Raw genomic sequence first — 21,264 nt, 5'->3', positions numbered from 1 at the left:
TAAAACTTAATGTTCTCTCAGATTGTCATGCCAGACAGATATATTTGAATTAGAGCACAAGAACCTGATCAGAAAAGCCAATGTCTCACTCAATTTCTCGCTTCATCATCCAATCGCTCTTAAAGTTTAAATCTTGCATTCTTATCAAACCGAGGAGTAAATAAATCATCAGTATTGATTAGAAAACATAAAAAAAGAAAGCATGCATTGATGCAATAAACTTCCATGATCAAGTATGGACCAATTACAATCAAGTCCAATCTGAAGTTTCCAAGCATGGTTCAGGGGGAAACTTAATGATCTGGTTTTGCCTCTGGACAATTACTGACCTGTAAATACAAGCTCAAATGCTTGCTGATAGCTGAGGAATTCCAATTTAACTAATTAAACCTTTTTTTTATATAAAAAGAAAAAAACCTTGAAGCAGTATGATGAAGTGATTACTGAACTATCATTAAAAGCCCCCATGGATCACAAAAATGCTACAGCAAAAGAAAGTGGTTACCCAAATGCAGAATGGCTTGTGTGACTCCTGTTGCAGAATAACATGGTTGGCTTTGCTGCCCTCTGAAATAGACTTGTTTTTATCAAAGCCAGCTAAAATCAAAACCTGAAAAATGGATATGACAAAAATATATTTGCCCCTGCGGAAAAATGAGAGGCAAAATCGGAATGGCGGAAATGAAATAAGAAAGCGGAAACTTTCCGCCAAATTCGGAAGGGTTGGGAGGTCTGGCAATGGTTCTAGAATCCAAAGATTAGAAATGATTGCACAAATCAAGAATATGATTAAACACATGCTACTTTCTGGGTGAGTGCAAGTCCAACAAACACTGAAGACGGTACCTTTGAAGCCAAATCTATGCACTTTTCTCGCAGTCAGAGCATCAAGCCTACATAATTCTTAACCCAAGAATAATGTAAGAAACTTAGCCTAGCAACAAACTGCGTTACTGCAACTCACAAAGGCTTCGTTGACAGCATTTCAACAAGTGAAGTCTAGAAAGTACAGGGGAAGTTACCCTTCAGATCCCGCTCCAAAGTTATGTAACATGGTGATTTGAAAATATATAATTGTTTCATCAGAGTTGAGAATTCAAAATCCTGGAACTTGCAATAGCACTCCAAGTGCTCCTTCACGACATTTTCAGAGCAATTTCAGAATGTCCACCATAGCACCAATGAATAAAAGCCCTCACCTGGATTGGACTCATTATCTCCAAAGTGCCCATTTTCTTCCTCAAAGAAAAGTTAAGCCCACAACATAGACACCTGGATGGAAGCCAGAAAATCAGAACTGTATGTACCAAGTTCAGAAACAGAGCATAACCTCCTCATTCTGCAAAGTAAACAATGAAAAAGCACTTGGGCAGTTACAAAACAAAAAAAAATGCTTGTATTAATAGATGTTATAATGAAATTAAATAAATATTGCTTTTGAAGCCTAGTCCCCGGCATTGTAGCAAGCTCCATTGGCATTTAATTTTGGTGTGATTACAGAAATAACCATCAGCCTCGACTTAGATTGCATACCAAAGCTCACCAAACACGACAGCAAACTTTCCCTGAATTTATTGAAAAATCTCATCATACCATTGAAGGAGAAAGCTTAGAAGTGACATAGTGATGATAGTGACAATCATAGTGACAATCACATTGTGATTAAGAGTTGTATATAACTCTGTGGCAGTCAGGAGAGAGGCCCCTCACTTGTTACAATGGCACGCAGTATGTCTCCCGACTTGCAGATGGTCAGAATTACTCAGGTGTCCAGGAATATCCTCCTCTTCCTGGCTGTGGATTTGTGACCAAAACTTTCGGCAGTGACACCAGCTGCTACAGAGGTCATGTCGATTTTGAGCAGCAATATGGCCTTAGACTTTTTGCCAGGCAATAATGGTTAGCAAGGCTAGCCCAATGGGCAGCAAGGTGGAGCCTAGCACAAACTCCATCTCTGTGCCTGTATGCAGAACCATTACAAATGGCAGTTCATTAATTATAGAACATTTGGGTAGTTTAATGCTAACTTGTAGGAAGCGTAATCACATTCTAGGAAACTGTTGGGTACAACATAATAATAATAATAATAATAATATTCATTTATTGTCATTGCAACGAGTACAACGAAATTAAAAAATAGCCAACCCTGACGGTGCGTACAAACATATGCAATAAATGCAAAAAACAAATAAATACAATTATATTAAGTACAAAAGATTTTTTAACAGTGTTGCCTAGTGCAGAAGGTAGTGTTCAGTTCTCGTATGGCCCTGGGGTAAAAACTGTTCTTAAGTCTGTTTGTTCGGGATTTGATCGACCTGAAACGTCGACCAGAGGGCAGATGAACAAACAGACGGTGGCCGGGGTGGGATGGATCTTTTATTATTTTGCCTGCTCTACTGAGGCAGCGTAGGCTGAACAGGTGCTCCAGGGAGGGCAGTGAGCAGCCGATGATCTTCTGGGCCGTCGTGATGACCCTCTGAAGGGCCTTCCTGTCCTTTTCTGAGCAGCTGGCATACCATGTGGTTATACAGTATGCCAGCACACTCTCGATGGAGCAGCGATAGAAGGACATCATGAGCTTCTCCTGCAGGTTGGTTTTCCTGAGGATCCTATCCTCAGCCGATCTACCCATCGACTCATATTATGTACGCAAAGGTATTGTTTGCATTGTTCTATAATTAACATCAAGTGCTGTGTCGATATTCACACTTGCACAAATAGCAAAATAATATTTTATAGCCTCCGTGATGCTTTATTCTATGTTCATGCTCCTTCATCCATATCTTTAAAATGTTAAAACATGGAGAAATAAGAGGAAAACAATTGTAACGCCAGATTCACAAACCAGCTTTGTATGTTATTAAATCCTTTAAAGTTGAATTTCTGCTCCACCCTCAGTTTGACTGAGATCAGGTGACAATGGTAAAGATAACTTGATGAAAATGAAAATGTGTCTCCAGTCAATCTTACTCGCAGAAGAGCTCACTGCCATTATCACTAGAGACAAACCTATGTGCTACTCGTCCAGCAGCATAATTCCACACGTAAAAGGAGTAATTATACACAGTATTTTAAAAATTTGTGTTTCCTGCAGTAGTATTATTCCTTACACATCACACATGCAGTCTCAATGGTCAACAGTTTAATATCAGGATGTTAAATCAGTCTCTAATACCTGTACTGCCGTGTATATTCTCATACAGAAATGGGTGAAATGGTATTTACACAAATTCATGCAACTGGAGATGCATAGGCCTGTGACCAGCACAACAAAACAGACCAGTAACAGGCCCTTTGGCACAACAAAACAGACCAGTAACAGGCCCTTTGGCCCACATGTCTGTGCCAAACATGATACCAAGTTAAACTAATTTCCTCTGCCTGAACGTGATGCGCATCTCTCTACTTCCTGCATGAGATTACTTTTAGCAGAGGCACCATTTTCTTCATTATAAATTCTTACATCAACTTTTCTAATTAAATCTCCTTATTTAAACCTGTAACACTGCAACTAATCCCTCGAATCAATATTGACAGTATTTTCAATAACAACTCTCCATTTGTCCAAAGGAGCTACACACTGGCCAACTCTTCGTTGCTTCCCAAGTCTCTACGATTCATATCATTATAATAAATTTGTCTAAGAAAGTCCATGTCCACAGGGAGCACAGAACTATTGTACAGTCAGTTAATATTTCATACCTTGTATTTCTAAGATATCAAATCAAAATTTTCAAAACTGAAACTAACTTCAGAACTACAATTCAAACATTATAAATCTGTATGTACTGATATACGGGAAAATGTTACGCCCTTACTGATATATGGGAAAACAGTCTACTGTACAATGAAAAGCAATAATGTTCCCAGCATAAAACAGATAATGGTGATACAGTTTATCAAAAAGGCAATTTGAAGATGATAACAGCACGATTTTAGAATTTATGTATATTTGCACAAAAATAGAACATCAAAGATAATTTTTCAGGGTAAATGAAAAGTTACTAAGCACCAACTGCTCAGCAGATACTTTATTTGCAGTACTAGAGTCCAGACCAGCTAACTAAAAGCATCATGATAGAGCAATCAGAGGGCAATATTAGATGATTATGGTTCTTAAGATAACAAGTTGAGTTATCCATTGACTCCTGACTGACACAGAGCACATCCCACACACATCCTGACTGACACAGAACACGTCCCGCACACAGCAAGGGCTCTTCTCTACCTGCAAAACAATTCCAATCAATGACAGTGGAGCTGTTTTTGGAAATTGAAATCTCAAACTAATGCTAAAGTAGGCATAGAGAGTTGCGGTAAGGAAGATGGCTGAAAGGGAAATTGGTCTAATCCCCGGGATTACATACCTTATTTTGAAGAGGCAAAAATATTTTTCCTATTTCAGCCAAATGAAGCAAAAAGCAAACTCAAATCTAGGACCAGAATAATGAGGATAAGTCTTCAATTTGCAAAGTACTTCTTCAAAACAATCCGAGGCTTTTCAAAGCTGCGACAGGTAAACTCACATATCATCATCATTGGCATTTTCTGGCTCAAGACATGATGGACTTTCTCTCAGATCTGCTGAAGAGCAGTACCTGCCATGTTTGCAAAGACACACCTGCAAATGACGGTCTTTGTGGCCTAAGATGGTGTCTAACCATCTCCAGGTTATTTTCTCCCCTACAACTAATGTATGACTTTACAAAGCCATCTAAAAGTAAAAGCAAAGTAAAGTTTACGGTTCCACTGATATTGATCTTGAGCAGTTGCCTCCTCTCTGTCTACACTGACATCTAGAATTGTGAAGCACTAATTGGGCTGTTCCTGAGGCTGACTCAGTAGGAAAAAAGTGGCTTTGTAAACTCGCCCATCGCTCATTCAGTGAACACATCAAGGCCATTAAATAGTCACTGCCTGAGCAATATAATGTATAAGAAGATAACTGCAGATGCTGGTACAAATCAACGGTCTTTATTCACAAAATGCTGGAGTAACTCAGCAGGTCAGGCAGCATCTTGGGAGAGAAGGAATGGGTGACGTTTCGGGTCTAGACCCTTCTTCAGACTGCCTGAGCAACATGTACATGTCAGGGATCTGTGCATGATCCAGGACATCACAATTTCAAGGTTTCACCGTCAGTTTATTGTCACATGTACCAATTAAGGTACAGTGAAATTCCAATTACAATTTGATCCCATTCTTCCAAAATATGGTCAAAGATGTCTGTAGTACATCTGAAAGTTATCTGCATTCCAATCAGGAGACTGGAGACCAGGGTTCAGAGACCACAATGCTTATTACACAGGCTTTGATGATTTTTCGATGTTCAGTCTGCTATTCAATCGTATCTCATTTGTGAGAGTGTGACAGCTTTCACGATATATCAAAAAAGTTATTGTTCATGGTGAATCAAGGTCTTTTAATTCGGTAACAACCTCTAAAATACAATTGATATTATCAATAGACGGAGGGATCCAGCAACATTTGGCCCCATCATTTCGCTCTTTGCTGGGAAAATTATGAGCCTAAAACCTGGCAAGGACAGCAACAGTATCTCTGTCATATCGTGGAAAAGGAGCAAATGTATGCATTAGGTCTTTGCAAGGCCTGAGGTTGAATATGTTTCCATCTGACCATGTTTGAAGGTAAATTTGGTCCTAAATTGCCCCAAAGACATGATTAAAGAAGAGGTCATGGAAGATCCCAAACAGGTTGGAAAATCAATTTAGTTTTGACTCTGCTGTGTATACTGAAACTGAAGTTTGAGCCATCGAATTGAATGGTATCTTTCATGTCGACATGGAGAAACCTTGATCATGTTGAGGAGCTTTGGAGCCCAACTGATCTCTTCCAGCAATCAGCACAATCCTTTCCTATGTGCAAGTTCAGAGGTCTTGGCAAGATCTATGAAGACACTTTGGCTTTGTTCATTGCATGCTTTTTTCCTGCAACAACATCAATCGTTTACTGCGCTGCTCAGAACTCACGCTACACTCAAGCAAATGCTCTCTCCAAAGCATTTTGGTTACAATGACAACACATGTAGGGCGTGCTCAAATGATGCTTAAGATAGGATAAATTGCAGTGATGAATGCAGTCACACCTGGCAACTTTGTTCTTTTAAAAATGTGACTATAACAATGTCCTTCATATCTTGTGGAACAGCACTTCCTTTCTGGCAGATAAAAATCTCAAGGTGTTCTGGCAGTGTAGTTTCATGTAAAGAGTCTTGTTTAGAGCTGGGCCAAATGCCATTTTGCCCCCCATTCTAGATCCATCTGACGTTGCTTGCATCTGCTAAATATGTGGATAACTTCATATAGGTTCAGCCAATAAACTATTGGAACAGCATCCTGCTTTGTTTCATTGTGTTCTTGGTGGTAATGTGGGGTAGTGACATTTCCAGCTTGCTCTTGTAGGTGATGTGTATCCCATCAACAAGAGAGATCACGTGAGTTGAGCTGCAAACCAATCACCATCCCATCTTGTGGAGGGAAAAGGACTGTCGACATTTCAGGTCAAGACCCTTCATTTGGATTGAATGTGTGGAGGGGAGGTAACCAGTATAAAGAGACAAGGGTGGTTGGGGAAAACAAATCTGGCAAGTGACAGGTGGATCCAGGTGAGGAGGAGTGGATTAGTGGATGGAGTCAGATGGGAGAGAGGAGGGATGGGGGAGAGAGGCTGGGATGTGGTTGGAGGTAACAAGGGGCTGCAGATGATGGAATCTGAAGAGAAATGAAGGTGGTGCATGGAACCAAATTAGGGAGATAGAGTTGTCAGAGGGGAACATTAGGGAGACAGGATTCTATGGGATAAGTGTGTAGGCGATGGGCAGATTGTGAGGGAAAAAGCCATGTAGGGTCAGCTATGGAAAGAGCAGCAGAATGGTAGTGCAGCAATTAAATTATCAGATGATAATCCAGAGTCCAGAATTCTAAACCTACCGTGGAAGCTATAGACATACAGTTAATAATTTTAAAAAGTCTAATAACAAAATTAACCAAAGGTGCATGGATTGATAAAAAGTCCTTGCACAAAGAGATAGTACATCTGGGGAATTGTGGCCCAGGACAACTTAGCACACAGAGATGTGGTGCAAATGTATAATATCAACCAGGGCAGAAAAATGGGATGAAAAGGCATAACCTAAAACCAAGGTGAAAGCCAGAAAAACAGTGGACAACCACTTAGAATATTCGAAATGAAAAGATCCCATTTTTTGCTCTCTTGGTTATGTTAACTAAATGACCTTAGTTTGAAAATACAAATCTCACCATGGAGTCATGAAAACAGGCCCCTCGGCCCAAGTAGTCCATGTCAACCAAGATGCTCCATCTAAGCTAGTCCCATTTGCATATGTCCCATCTATATACTAAAACTCTCGTTTGTTATCTTGTTTGTGACTGAACTTCAGCCAAAACCGTACACGGCAGCGCGACAATTTTAGGCCCACCTTACTCACCATTGTCACTTTAGTGATAATGCAAGTCGTTTCATTGAAATCGGTGTTATATTTTTTAAGTTATTCACATTTCAAAGTTTAAAAGGAGGGGAGGGGGGAGGAAGGGGGAAGTGGGGAGGGGGGAAGAGGACAGGGGTTTGAGGAGAGAGGACAGGGTGCTACACCAATGCAGGAGAGGTTTGGGCCCAACAGGTCCACTTTGTCTAGTATCCTTCTAAATCTTTCCTATTGATGTATTTCAAATGCTGTTGTGGTACCTGCCTCAACCACCTCCTTTGGCAGCTCATTCCATATACTGCCATATACTACCCTCAGAGAAAAGGTTACCTCAGGTTCCTATTAAATCTTACCCCTTTCACTTTAAACCTATGACCTCTGGTTTTTGATTCCCCTGCCCTGGGTAAAAGACACTGTGTTTTTACTCTACCTATTCCCTTCATGATTTAACACATCTCTTTAGGATCACCCCTCAGTCTCCATGCTTGAAGAAACAAAGTCCTAGCCTGCTCAACCTCTCCCTATAGCTCAACGCCTCAAGTCCTGGCCGTTTCACTGAATGGACTGCAGCCAAATCTGCTTTAAGTACATTTTTCTCAGCCTACACAGACACATAAAAAGAGCTGGGTAGCACTGATTAATTTTAGGAATTTTAAAAAATGTAGCTTTTTCCACAGTGGAACACCTAGTAGTTTTATATTACCCCAACAGATCCTACAATATTGCGCAAAAGCAGTGTGGAATAGAACTGCAATGTTTGGCTGCTAACCTGACCTGGAATTAAAACTGGTTTATTATTGTCATGTGTGCAGTGAAAAACTTTCTTTGCATGCTATCCGGGCAAAACTTGCCATGCATAATTGTAAAAAAAACAACACAAAGTGCTGGAGTAATTCAGCGGGCCAAGCAGCATTTCTGAAGAACGTGGATAGGCGATGTTTCAGTCAGGACCCTTCTACCTCTCTTCCAGTTTTCTCTCCCCCTCTCCCATAATCAGTCTCAGGAAGAGACCTGACCCAAAATGTCAGCTATCCATTTTCTCCAGAGCCGCTGCCTGGCCTGCTGAGTTACTCCAGCACTTTGTGTCTTTTTTTTGTAAACCAAGCATTTGCAGTTCCTTATTTCTACATGTATAATGCAAAAGTGAGAAATAAAAGAGTGCATAATGTAGTGTTATAGCTACTGGGACAGTGCAGTTAGAAAGAAAGGGCAAGGGCCTATTCTTTTCAGGTCACTGCATCCATTCTCCCTCTGCAAAAGTGATCAAAGCACGTCCCAAGGGCAAAGCGAGAGTCTAAGAAAAGATCTGAAAAGGACAAGTCAAGTTAGCAGCTAAATATGAGAATTGTATTCTACAAAGCCTGTGAGCAATTCACGGGAATTGGTTAGTACAAATATAAAACTTGTTTTTTCCAGGCTTTCAATTGCTCTGCTAATATTCTTGATGTTACAAAAACCTTTTGAAAGGAAATGGGGTCGGAGGGGCGGGCGGGAGAGGGGGTTGCAGGGAAAGTAATAAATGTTGCTCTTTTTAATATTTTATTAAGACTAAACAACTGGACTAGTGTGATGGACACCAAACTCAAATATATAAATTGGAACCTGACAGTCTTAACATTTACATTGGCCACATAAGTAACCAGGTAAAGTCAACAGAAAAGTCTCAATGGACTAAACTGGACACAGTTGCATTTAAATTCTTGAAAAACCATTGCTCTTTGTAGAATGGAACTCACAGCTAAACTGTACAATAAACAAAAAAACAGTCTCTCGTGGTTTCTTTCACTGATAGTGAGCATATGAACATTTTAGAAAGCAAATTTCCACCAGCCCCCACAAAGAAGCTGATAACTATTGGTCACTGCATTTATTCTCAAACAAAATTCATCTCCCTTGAAGCACAACTCAGCCAAAACTCCACTCCACACATGATTCCAGTCAAGACTCTGTTACAGAAACGGAAGGACCAGCCACTGAAGTCATTGGCCCTGTTAACCAGTTAATTCAGGCCAGATTGAAAGCCTTTCAACATGGGGAAACATCTGCTGAAGGCCTCAAAGAACTAGAATGAGAATATGAAAATGGCAGCAAGATATCCATCAAAGTCCCTGGCCCAGGACAGGTATGATTATGGGTTTTTGAAAAGCACTTCTGGTGAAAAATTATACAAAAAAGGATTAAACCAAAGGTTAACTACTGTCAGAGGGACTGGCACTTGAAACCTGACGGGAAGGTTTTAAAAGTACAAAATCTTCTTTGTTGCATTCCAACCATGTTGAAGATTGACAGGAAAAAGAAATGTAACTTAAAACAGAATTTGAGCAACTGTATGTTGGAATATATTTACTTCTGTGTCACCACAACGTAATGGGAGGGATGGCTTAAGGACACAAGAAGCATTTCAAGATTGTACAAATGCTTCAGGTTGAAGCTGTTTCACAGTGCAAACTTGTCCCAGGATTATTTTCAAAGGAATCTGGCAAGATATGCCCACCTCCTCTCTCCTTTCACATACGGGCAGAAACTATGATCTTATGTAATAACCTGACAGTTAAACTGAAGCCCAAAGAGTAGGAGAGTGACAGTATTCTAAACAGAGTGCAAGAACAGAAGTGCACACATACACACATTTTTGAAAGCAAGTATTTCCAATTGATGTAAAAATGTACTATCGGATCCTGGGCAGTCCACATAGAAGGCAGTGCCTGTTACTGCATCAATAATGTATACTGAATCTTTACACACTGCACCGTAGGAATGTTCCAAAAGCCTCTAGAAAATTGAGTGGAAAAGTCCCAAGGATGCGGGACTTCACTTAGGGGCAAGGGCAGCACCGTGCGCAGCAGTAGTGCTGCTGCCTTACAGTGCCAGAGACCCGGGTTCAATCCTGGTTAAGAATACCGACTGTATGGAGTTTGTACATTCTCCCTGTAACCACATGAGTTTTCTCTGGATGCTCCAGTTTCTTCCCACACTCCAAAGACATTCAGACTTGTAGGTTAATTGGTTTCTGCAAATTGTAAATTGTCCCCAGTGTGAACAAGGTGATTGCTGGATGGAATAGACTCGGAGTGCCAAAGGGCCGGTTTCTACTCTGTATCTCTAAAGTCTAAATTAAAGACAGTTAATGAAAAGGTTAAAAAAAAACTGCAGGTGCTGTAAATCTAACACAAAAACAGGAAATACTGTAAATGCTCAGACAAAGGGCTCCTGACCCGAGACGTTGATCCTGTTTCTCTTCTCACAGGTGTAGCCTACCTGCCAAGTACTTCCAGCAATTTCTCTTTTTGTTACTGAATTGTTCTTAGAAGAGGGAAGGTTGAGAGATTATCTTGTAGAGGTATCGACTAGGTAACAGTACTGGAAAGCTGGGCATCAGTTACTCAAAATTTAAGTTACAGATTTGTCTAAACTTGGAAGAATAATATTAAAGGAACTTTTTTTATTAGAATTAGTGAGTAACCTGTTGCCTTGGGAAGGATGCAAAGTTCTTTGTTATTAAATTTTCAAATAGATTGCATCTCCACCTCTACAGAATATCATAACAGACATTCTTGAAATAAGGCAATGTGTCAACTTGGGGAAAAAAGATATTAAGGGTTTGTATTGGTTTCAATTTATTTCCATGCTATTATGGCCATAGGCGTGGGTTTACCTCAGGTAGACAACTTGGTCAATATGGACGAGTTGGGCTGAAGGGCCTGTTTTCATAATGTATAACTCAATGACTCTCTTCAAAATAATTAGGGTCTAGACAGACTGAAAGGGGAGAAACTATCCCCATAGGCAGAACAGGCCAAGGACCAGAAGACAGAATTCAAGCAATTGGCAGAAGAATCAGGGGTGAGTCAAGAAAAACGTTTTTTCCATGTGGTGAGTGGTCATGATCTGGAATGCATTGCCTTATACGGTTGTAGAAGCAGATTCAGTCAGTGCTTTCCAAAGTAAATAGAATAGATACTTGGAGAAAAACTCCAGGACAAGTGGGAAAAAGACAGGCTCTCACACTGACCTCTCTTATCTTTTGTCTCCTACATTATTCCAGCAAGTCTAATGCAAGCTCAAGAAACAGAGCCTCATCTTCTATGCAAGTACACTGCAGAACTCAACACTGACGTCTGCCATTCCAAATAAGCAATCCTTCCTGTGTGTGTGTCAGAAAAGGCCAGTTCCCATGGAAGATAATCCAACTATAACAAACTTTTGCAGTCTAAAGAAGGGTCTCTAACAAGTCTGATCGTAGTCTGAAGAAGGGTCTCGACCCGAAATGTCACGCATTCCTTCACTCCAGAGATGCTGCCTATCCCACTGAGTTACTCCGGCATTTAGTGTCCATCTACAAGAAACTTTCTCAGCTTATCTCTCTCCTTATGTTCCCAAATCTGCTGAGTATTTCCATTATTTTCAGTTCCGTTGGAGGAAAGGAACAGCTGCAGTCAGCGGGCTCACCTCCCACACGCTCCAGGAGATGCTCTGGGTGTTCCACGGTCGGCTGCAGAAGCTGCCCTGGGGCACGGAGGCTGAGTGGGGGCCGTGTGAGGGAGATATCGCGCGATCGCGGGTGAACATGTCTAATCGAAGAGAATGGTAAAGTAGGCCGCTGGAGGCCCTGCAGCAGCCTGGAGCTTGATTGCAGCGGGTGCAACTACAAGAGAACTGAAGAAGCAAAGAGCTGCGGTGTAGGATATTGACAACATCACCTGGCCAGACCGACCCCTGCACCAACCCAATGTTGCCGCCAGCACATGGAGCCTTTATGGCCACGTTAAGACTACATTTTTAACACCTTTGAACTTGAGGGGTACAAGGTGACTCTGGAAACTTGGCAACTCTTGCATCCTGCCTCAATGTAATCCACTATTCCTACACTCTAGTAATTCAAGTATGATTGTGTAATATTTTTACTGAGGGTATGCAAAAAGGGAATTTACCTAGGTACGTGTAATAATGAAATACCATTGAACTTTTTTCTTTTTGCAATTTTGTTTCATTGTTTTTGAAGAAACAGAGTGGATTAGTTTTGCTGACAGTCATTACAAGACAATGGGCCAAATGGTCTTCTATGATGGAACAATTCTGTAATCAAAATGGTTTTTAACACTCTTGCTGAATTCCAAATCAATGTACCACACTGGCTAATGTGCCAAACAACTTGAAGGCAATGGACATGAAAGCTAGGAACATACAAAATATTTTTTTGTATCATTAACTGAAGTGAACCAACAATGTAATTAAAGAGTCTGCATAATTTTGGCCACTATTTGTCCAATATTTTTATTTTATAATCTGTTTATTGTGGCATTTTAGTTCACATTATCTTCCCTCTACATTGAAAGCCAAATGTGCACCATATGTTTTTAGCATTTTACATGTGCAAGGGAAATAGCCCCGAAACATCACCTATTCCTTAGATGCTGCCTGACCCGCTGAGTTCCTCCAGCTTTTGTGTCTATCTTCTAGCCATTAAATAACTCTAATTTCCTATGAACAAACCTGACTAGACAAATATACAAATGGCCAGAAATTCTTAAGTGGCTGGCAGAACAATTATCTCACCATTGGCTGATCAAGTGAGGCCAATAGTTGCAGCACATCACAGAGACGCCACATCTTACGCACCAGAATAAGATTTTCCTCAGAAACAGTTACAAGATATAAGCTATTTAAGGGTTAAGTTTTAGATTGGGGAATGTTTATTTGGGAGGTGGGGTTGGTTAGGGGACAATGGTTGGAAGAGAAATATTACAAACAGATTTTAAAATAAAAATATTGAAAGGATTATGATCTAATGTACACAGACACAGCCTACTGTACGCACTTCAATTGTCATGTTGCCTAATACAGTTAAAAAAAACAAGCATTCTTAAAAAAAATCTGTCAACAATCTCCTGCATGCGCAGCCCTGTTAAGCACAAAGCAAGGTCCAACAGTCAACAGTAATTACTGCTAATCTATCACACTGGATAGTCTATGCCGGCATCATTCCTGCTCTGAAGTCCAAGCTTTGTGCTTCAGTCACCTAGATTGATTGCCAGAGTGCAAAGGCTGTGTGAAAAGGTTCTAACACTCAAGTTGTGCACTCACAAGCTTGTCTTGTACAGTCATTAAGACAGCACTGGAAGATTTCCCATGGAAATTAGTTGGCTCAATTGCAACTGACATTACTCTGGGAGAAAGGATTAAAGATGGTTTGTTCTGCTGGTACTTGCACTTCAGTATCTAACACCAATGGTTCTGTGGAATCTTGTAACCCCATCCCTAAACCTGAGGCTGTTAAATGTTTACCGTAATATATCAACTAGTATTTTCTCAGTCACAACACAACCAAGACTACAGGGTTCTAGAATGTGCAGTTATAAAAGTTTTAGAGATTTTAAATCCGAATTAGTGTAATGCAATTTTTCAAGATACAACAAAACATTTGTCAACGTTGCCAATGAAAAAAATAGAAAATGCCTGTTCTGATCAAGAATCTCACTCAAAACATTGGCCAGTCTTTGTCTTTCTCTTTCCAATATTTTGCAATTTAAAAGTGGTGTGAAGAGCAACACTGGTGGATTTAATGACTATAACAGCAGCACATCATGTTTTAGCCCACTGATCTTTTGTTCACACAAGAACCTCCACTCCCAAGAAAACCTCCACTCTCACATTTACAATGTGTACTCCAAACAGAATATAATGATTAAAGATTACAACTCACATAACTTTTTGCAGTGATTATGCTTTTAATGAAATAATCAACCTTCAAATAAAGCAAAGGTAGACCCAAAATGCTGGAGTAACTCAGCGGGTCAGGCAGCATCTCAGGAGAGAAGGAATGGGTGACCTTTCGGGTCGAGATCCTTCTTCAGACTGATGTCAGGGGAGGGGGCGGGACAAAGATAGAATATAGTCGGAGACAGGAAGACTAGCGGGAGAACTGGGAAGGGAGAGGGGATAGAGAGGGAAAGCAGGGACTATCTGAAATTAGAGAAGTCAATGTTCATACCGCTGGGGTGTAAACTACCCAAGCGAAATATGAGGTGCTGTTCCTTCAAATAAAGCAACTGACTCAAAGTCACGGAGCCTTACATTATCATCAGCAGTTGAGCAACACAAAGAATTTCCCAGGTTGAGCTCAGAGTTTCACTTCCCAGTTACAGCCTTGGGTTAATCCCTCATTTGGCCCCAGGCTTGAAGAATCAAATTTATGAATTTGCAAGGATTTTTGGGGAGAAACCAAAAGGAAAACTATCGCTTAGAAAAATTAGATAACGGTCATTCTCAATATAATGTGGAACTAAATACGAGTATATTAATTCAAGTAAATTATATCTTTGAAAAAACATAGCATCCATGTATTTGTCTTGAACAGTATAAATTTCAGTCCAAAAATCCACATTAAAGCAGCTTTTATTCACCCTTCATATCGTTTCTGCTTTATGGAGATTCTTTTTACTGCATGTTGAAGGTGCCATTGGCAAACTGTCTTATTCAACCATTACAGTCCTTCTGTTGGACTACAAATGGCATCCTTCAGTGCTATGTACTGCAGATGCTGGAAATCTGAAATAAAACAAAAATAAATGTGCTGACCATATTCAGCAGCTCGTCGATGCAGAAAAAGAATGAATGCTTCAGGTTGACGATCTTTAGTCAGAACTCAGAAGATAGGTGGACAAAAAAACATCTGCGGAGGAATGTATCAGAACTGTCATCTTGTTATGTGAGAAGAGATAGGAGAAAGGTAAAAAGAATGGAGATGATATTTCCAGTTGTAGTGCAATCTCTGGAAGACAAATCCCAATAGCATCTTAACTGAACATTAGTGATTAGGCAATTGGTGAGCAAGTAACACTTAATAGCACTATTGATGATACCTTTCTTCCATGTGATGACCTACTGGTGGCTGATTAGGTAATAACTAGCCGGGCGTGGACCCATTGGGCCCAAATCTCTCCTGCGGGCCCGGTAACCCTCCGTCCACACCTCTCCTGTGGGCCCGGCAACCTCTCCTGACGACACTTACCCACTCCATCCCCCTTAAAACTCGCCCGGGGCCAGGAGAGGGAGCCACTCACCTTCCCCTCCTCCCCACTCCGGGCGGGCAACAGCAGGAGAGCTCTCCTCCCCCCCCCCCCCCTCATTGGCCACCACTCCCGTCACTCGGGCAGGTCTCCGAGCGGCAACCCTCCCCCAACCGCACACATGCGGGTCCGGCGGCCATCTTACGCAAGTTTTAGATTAACGGGCCCCAACTGCGCATGCACGGACCCGTTGGGTTCCCATTGGGACGTCAAACATGGAGGTAGCCAATCAGGACGTGCCAGACCCCACGTGGGGGGAAGTGGTAGAGGCAATCAAATTTATTAAAGATTATAGAGTGTTTTTTTTAAGTTTAAACAGTGAAAAAAATTAAAAATATAACAACCATTTCAACCGCAGGCCAATGGTGAGTAAGGTGGGCCTAAAATTGTTGCGCTATTGTGTGCCATTTTGGCTGTACTTCGGGAACAAATATATATATTAACAAGATGAGTTTTATAAATATACATATACATATATATATATATATATAGAGAGAGAGAGAGAGAGAGAGATGGATTAGATTTGTCCTGATTTTTGTGGCTTTAACCCAACTGAGCAACTGTCCATATTACAAAGTTGATTCCAGTGTTGCAATTGAATTATAAGAGCTCAGTCAAAGGTATGGTTAATTCTAGATTCCAATGCATTAGCCTTTTCTATATCCAGTGTTGTCAGCATGTTCTTGATATCATTCCAGACGAGGAGAGTGAGTGGTAAAGGGGAGCACTGCCAGGTAAAATAATTCAATGGCTTGATCACAAGAGAGCTTACAATCATTTAGTAAAGTCTCTCTGCACCAGAGATAGCCCCTATTCACAGCATGCCTTAGTGGCAATTGTCATTGAAGCATTAACAACATATTTTTAGCACCTTCCCCCATGTGGCCCTGCTGACTATCAAGAATATGAAGGTCCCTGATAAGCTATTGCACCTCACCCTTTAGTGGAATGAACTGATCCGATGTATTTACCATATATTAAAATCATAATCATAATATGTCAGCACAGTGGCACAGCAGTAGAGTTGCTGCCTTGCAGCGTCAGAGACCCGGGTTCGATCCCAATTACGTATGTTTGGCTGTACAGAGTTTGTACATTCTCCCAGTGACCTGTGTGGGTTTTTTCCAATGTGGGAGCTTCCTCCCACACTTCAAAAATGTACAAGTTTGTAGGTTAATTGGCTTAGTAATATTGTAAATTGTCCCGTGTGTGTGCAAGATAGTGTAAGTGTGCGGGGATCGTTGGTCGGCATTGGGCTCGGTGGGGAAAAGGCCTGTTTCTGTGCTGCATCTCTAAACTAAACTGTCACCTTTGGACTTTTACTTTCACAAGTGTACATGAACAAGTTAGATAGCAGTAGTAAACATTCATTACACATCTACTTCCTTATAAGATTGAAGAGATTTGGTATATCAATGAATACTCTCTGGAACTTCTACAGGTGCACAGTAGAGAGCATATAGACAGGTTGCATCATGGCCTGGTTTGGTAAGTTGAACACTCGGAACAAAGAAGATTGCAAAAAGTTGGCAATAGTCTCCAGTCCATCATGGAAACTGACAATCGAGGGGATTTACAGGACTGGCTGCCTCAAAAAGTCAGCCAGCTTCATCATAGACCCACACCACCATGGCCACACTTTCATTCCACTCCTGCCATCGGGAAGAAGGTACAGGAGCCTGAAAACTGTATAGTCCAGGTTCAGGAGCAGCTTCTTCACTACAACCATCAGCCTATTAAACACTACAACTTGTTGTGCTGCTCCAAGTAAGCATTTCATTGTTTCATTTCAGGACTATTGATCATAAAATACTCTTGACTCTTGACATTAAGATTCTTTCCCCTCCAAATAAATATTTCTGTCATCTTCTGGACTTGTTCCCTTTTTCATTTTGATTCAGTCTTCAGTTAACCAAATTTATCAGGGTCTTGATCAACGAAGCCCATGGCCTCAACAGGTAAGCATGGCATCAGTGGAGACTTGGTTCAGATAAAGGTCACAGTTCCCATCCTGGCCTGTCACAAATTATCTAATTGCAAGCACGTGACTAAACCAAAATCACCCAGAATCAACATTCACAGACTACTGATATACAAGAGCATATCCCCAAGCTAACAATGAAAGGCAGCAGCACAGCCAAGCCTGATCTGCCTGAACCAAAACAGGAATATTTCTGTAAAATTGATGAATAGTATTACGACCGTGTGAGCGATGGCACTGTTTCTATGACGGTGACACACAAAGAACTTGGAGGACCTGTGAGAACAGGCGGCACGGTGACGCAGCGGTTGAGTTGATGCCTTACAGCGCCAGAGACCCGGGTTCGACCCTGACTACGGGTGCTGTCTGTATGGAGTTTGTACGTTCTCCCCGTGACCGCGTGGGTTTTCTCCGGGTGCTCCGGTTTCCTCCCACACTCCAAAGACGTACAGGTTTGTAGGTTAATTGGCTATAATTGTAAATTGTCCCTAGTGTGTAGGACGGTGTTAACGTGTGGGGATTGCTGGTCGGTACGGACTCGATGGGCCAAAGGGCCTGTTTTCACACTGCATCTCTAAACTAAACTAAACAATGGCAGCAGTAGAAGAGAACACTACCTCTTACATGTTCCTCCAAGCTGCACATTATCCAGATTTGGAAGCGTCATTCCTTAAACACTATTAAGTTTAAATCCTCAAAATCCCAACTCAACAGAACTATGGGAGTGCTTTAATTAGATAGCAGCAGCTAAAGCAACTTGCTATCATCATTTTCATACGTCAATCAAAACAAAGGGCTCATCATTCAAATCAAATAAAAGCCTAACCAACAAATCCAGACGTGTAGGAAGGAACTGCAGATGCTGATTTACACCGCGGATAGACACAAATGCTGGAGTAACTCAGCGGGTCAGTCTGAAGAAGTCTCAACACAAAACATCACGTAGTCCTTTTCTGCAGAGATGCTGCCTGACCAACAAATCCAGGTGCCATTTTCTCATACCTCTCCTTTGCAGGAAATTCCACTAATAGCTAGTGTAAGAAAATAACTACAGATGCTGGTACAAATCGAAGGTATTTATTTCACAAAATGCTGGAGTAACTCAGCAGGTCAGGCAGCATCTCAGGAGAGGAGGACTGGCTAATAGTCATGTCAATAAAAGGGAAGTCAAAGGGATACCAATATCTTTACGAACTGCAACCTAAAAAAAGACTGACTTTCAGGAAAAGTAACAAAAAATGGGAACCAAATGGAGACTTCAACTGAGAATAGTTCCCTCCGCCAATTATACCTATCCTGAAACAATTTGAGCATAGCAATGTAGTCATTTCCTGCCAATCAGAAACACATTAAATAGTAAACTCCAAAATGTGACACCATTTGATTTAACAAATTGTTTAGACCTACCCACCACACCAAACCTACATAGGAACCTCAACGACATGATTAATGTCAAGGATGGTATCCCCACTGTCAGTAAATGTTAGCGAGCACCAGGCTAGCTGGATAGGCAATACAAGTCACACTGAATAAAAATGTAAGAAAATAACTGCAGATGCTGGTACAAATCAAAGGTATTTATTTCACAAAATGTTGGAGTAACTCAGCAGGTCAGGCAGCATCTCAGGAGATAAGAAATATTAGGAGAGATATCCTACAATAAACATCATATGGGGCAGCACAGTGGCACAGCGGCAGAGTTGCTGCCTTACATTGCCAGAGACCAGGGTTCGATCCTGACCACGGGTGCTTGTGTGTATGGAGTTTGTACGTTCTCCCCGTGACCTGCGTAGGTTTTCTCCAAGATCTTCGGTTTCCTCCCTCACTACAAAGACGTACAGGTTTGTAGGTTAATTGGCTTGGTATATTGGTAAATTGTCCCTAGTGTGTATAGGATGGTATAAGTGTGCGGGGATCACTGGTCGGCACTGACCCGGTGGGCGAAGGGCCCGTTTCGTCGCTGTATCTCTAAACTAAAAAACTAAACTAAGACATATAGCAGAATGAAGCAATACTCAACCATGTCAGGATTCAGAGCCCAGAAGTGAAACAGTAATTTATATAAATGTAATTTTAAACAGCACAGAATACATCATTTACATTTCTGTACACAAGTCACTGAAAAGGGGAGAGGCAGGGTAGGGGGGAACTGGGAGGAGAGGCAGGAGGTCGGGTCTACAAGGGGTGCAAAGCCAGGGAGGTGGAAGGGCAAGCGAATGAAGGGAAAGAAGTCCGGGGAACCAAATTGAAAGGGCATTGGGGACAACATTATAGAAGAGGGGCAACCAGGGGTGAACAAACAGAGGTGGGGTGGCAGAGGGCAAGGTACAGGGGAGGGGTGGGCAAATGATCAAGAACGCAGAAAAGGCAGTGATGGGGGACCACAGCAGAGGAGGAGGGGACAATGAACTTCTAGTTATTGATTATATCTCTGCCTTGAACACCATTTTGCCAATCAAATTAATCTCCAAACTTCTGGACTTAGAATACAGCATCTAACTTTGCACTGAATCCTTGTTTTCCTGACCCATAAACCTCAATCAGTGAGGACAGGTGAGAAAACATCCTCCAAGATGATTCTCAACACCACCAGTACCCCACCGGGATACATTCTCAGACGTTTGCAAGACTCCTTGTATGCTCACGACTCATAAGAAAAATCCTGATCCTACTCCATTTACAAATTTGCAGATGGCACCACCCATAGTGAGCAGGATCTCAAACAATGATGAGATGGCGTACAGGAAGGAGGTAAAGAGTTTGGCAACATGGTGTCAAGACAACCTCTCCCTTAACGCCAGCAAGACAAAGGAGCTGGTCATCAACTTCACAAAATGGGGTGGTGTCAGCATCAATGGTGCTGAAGTGGAGATAAGTCGAGAGCTTCAAGTTCCTGAGAATAAATATAACCAAGCATTCTATCGGAATACATCACAACTTGGTTTGGCAACTGCTCTGCCCAAGACCACAAAAAATGACAGTCGTGAACACAGCTGAGTCCATCACACAAACCAGATTCCCTCCCCACCCCATCGACTCATTCTACACTTCACACTACCTTGGGAAAGCAGCCAGCAAAATCAAGGGCCATTTACAACTCAGGCATCATTCCCTCTTCTCCCTTTTCCTGTTTCGCAAAATAAATAAAGCTGGAAAGCACGTACCAGAGGGTTTGAGAACAGCTTGTTCCCTGCTGTTATCAAAATATTGAACAGGCCCTATGAGACAAGGGTACAATACTATGATTCCAACCTACCTCAATGCAGCCCTTGCACTTTTTTTTCAACTGCACTTTCTCAGTACCTGCAATACTGATGCTGTAATGTATTCTACACTCTGGTATTTTTCTCTTTACATTATCTGTTGAGCTTGTGTGGGGCTTGACGGTATAATTTGACTTGACTGGATAGCACGCAAACAAAGTTTTTCCACTGTATCACAGGGGATTATGATAAATTAATTGACCCTCCAGCAACATGGACACAGTAGATTTATTAGATATGTACAGGAAGGAACTGCAGATGCTGGTTTAAACCAAAGAAAGACACAAAAAGCTGGAGTAACTCAGCGGATCAGACATCTCTGGAGAAAAGGAATAGGTGATGTTTCGGTTTGAGAAATCATGACCAATATCAACCGAGAAAGAGAGAAAGGACAAGAAGGTGGGGAGACACCACAAGGGAGAAGGGGAACGATAAAAGTAGTCAGGCTGGAAAGATGGGGATGGGGGGGCAAGTGGGAGGGAG

General features: G+C 41.5%; 1 protein-coding gene across 4 annotated transcripts in view; it reads right to left on the bottom strand.

Moving 5' to 3' along the window:
• LOC144599938 (protein FAM53A-like) overlaps positions 1 to 21,264 on the bottom strand; it is a 101,745-nt gene that overhangs the window by 78,919 nt on the left and 1,562 nt on the right. Inside the window, exon 1 of one of the 4 annotated variants that reach the window (XM_078411208.1) lies at positions 14,872 to 14,916. The exons of 2 other annotated variants lie outside the window; for them this stretch is intronic. The gene's annotated coding sequence lies outside the window, so the exon portion shown is untranslated. Of the gene's footprint in view, positions 1 to 1,199; positions 1,250 to 14,871; positions 14,917 to 21,264 lie in introns of those variants that run through there. One more of the 4 variants, XM_078411207.1, reaches the window with a different exon arrangement.

This window comes from Rhinoraja longicauda, chromosome 14 (genome assembly GCF_053455715.1).
Source record: "Rhinoraja longicauda isolate Sanriku21f chromosome 14, sRhiLon1.1, whole genome shotgun sequence".
NCBI classification, from domain to species: Eukaryota; Metazoa; Chordata; class Chondrichthyes; order Rajiformes; family Arhynchobatidae; genus Rhinoraja; species Rhinoraja longicauda.
Note: the sequence above shows the minus strand (reverse complement) of the source record. Positions and strands in the feature narration are given on the sequence as shown.